This window comes from Sinocyclocheilus grahami, unplaced genomic scaffold (genome assembly GCF_001515645.1).
Source record: "Sinocyclocheilus grahami isolate Dianchi unplaced genomic scaffold, SAMN03320097.WGS_v1.1 scaffold5384.1, whole genome shotgun sequence".
Taxonomy (NCBI): Eukaryota; Metazoa; Chordata; class Actinopteri; order Cypriniformes; family Cyprinidae; genus Sinocyclocheilus; species Sinocyclocheilus grahami.
In genome coordinates, this window is record NW_015510087.1 from 1,690 (window position 1) to 2,801 (window position 1,112).

A 1,112-nucleotide genomic window follows, 5' to 3' on the forward strand; every position below is an offset into this window, starting at 1 on the left:
GCTTTCACTGTACGTAAAAGAGCAGCTCAGACATTTTTCCTAACATCTGCTTTCATGTTTAGTGGAGAAACAAAAGTCATACTAGTTTGAAGAGTGAATAAATGATGACAGAAATGTGACTAAAGTAACTATCACTTTAAGTTTTCCGGTCAGCAGCAGCAGAGTAAAGATGCGGTCGTACCGGGACAGATGATGCGTGTGTTGAGAACAGGCAGGTTCTCCTTGCTTGTGGTGAAGGGAGTGATGGAAAAGGAGCCGCAGGACTGAGTGCTGCGACTGACACGCCTCTCTGGCGGCGAACACGGCGACTTAGCCACTGCAGAAACACAAACACAGAACAAAACATGAGCTCATGTGTACAGAACACTCGTCCATCACAGCAATATTGTCCAAGTGCCCATTACACAGCAAAATCTAATGCCGTTTTGATTTGTAAATGCTCCGTTTTTTCCAGCACGTAAGAATAGCCCATGCATTTTGGTCACTGGCTCTCAACAAGAAGTGAAAAATCCACGTAAAAGAGATATTCAGCAGAACGCAAGCCACAAAAACAAACCAAAACACATTAGGAGCACTTAACAGCTATGAGACGGAGGCGAGATCAGGAGCCCCTGAGAGACTCAACCAGCTTAGAGAATAAAGTCTTTCGTGCCCCACTGGAAACATGAGCAGACCTCTATGTAAACAGGAAGTGCCACTGTCCAGCAAACAAAGATATGCTCTCTGTAGACAGAAATATAGCACAGGGATCCTCTGGGAAGCCTACAAATGTATTTGCAGCTATAAACACTTACAGTCTGTAAGCCGTAAGGAAATCCCAAAACTTCTGAAGGAAAAAGATTGTGTTATTGCGCAATTTTGCAAAACAAAAGCTTGTCTTCCCACTTAGAACAGTCTGGCTTTATGAGTCTAAAGGCCTTTTCAGAGATTATTTATAGAAATATAATAAACCCATATAATAATAATAAATGAAATGTTGCTGATATTTTTCAAACTAAGAGCAACATGTAAAAAAAACTAAGAGTAATTCTAATTCTAATTCCAATGATAATGATAATAATTTATGTTAATGCATTTTTATTATAAAAAACACCCCTAATAATAATAATAAT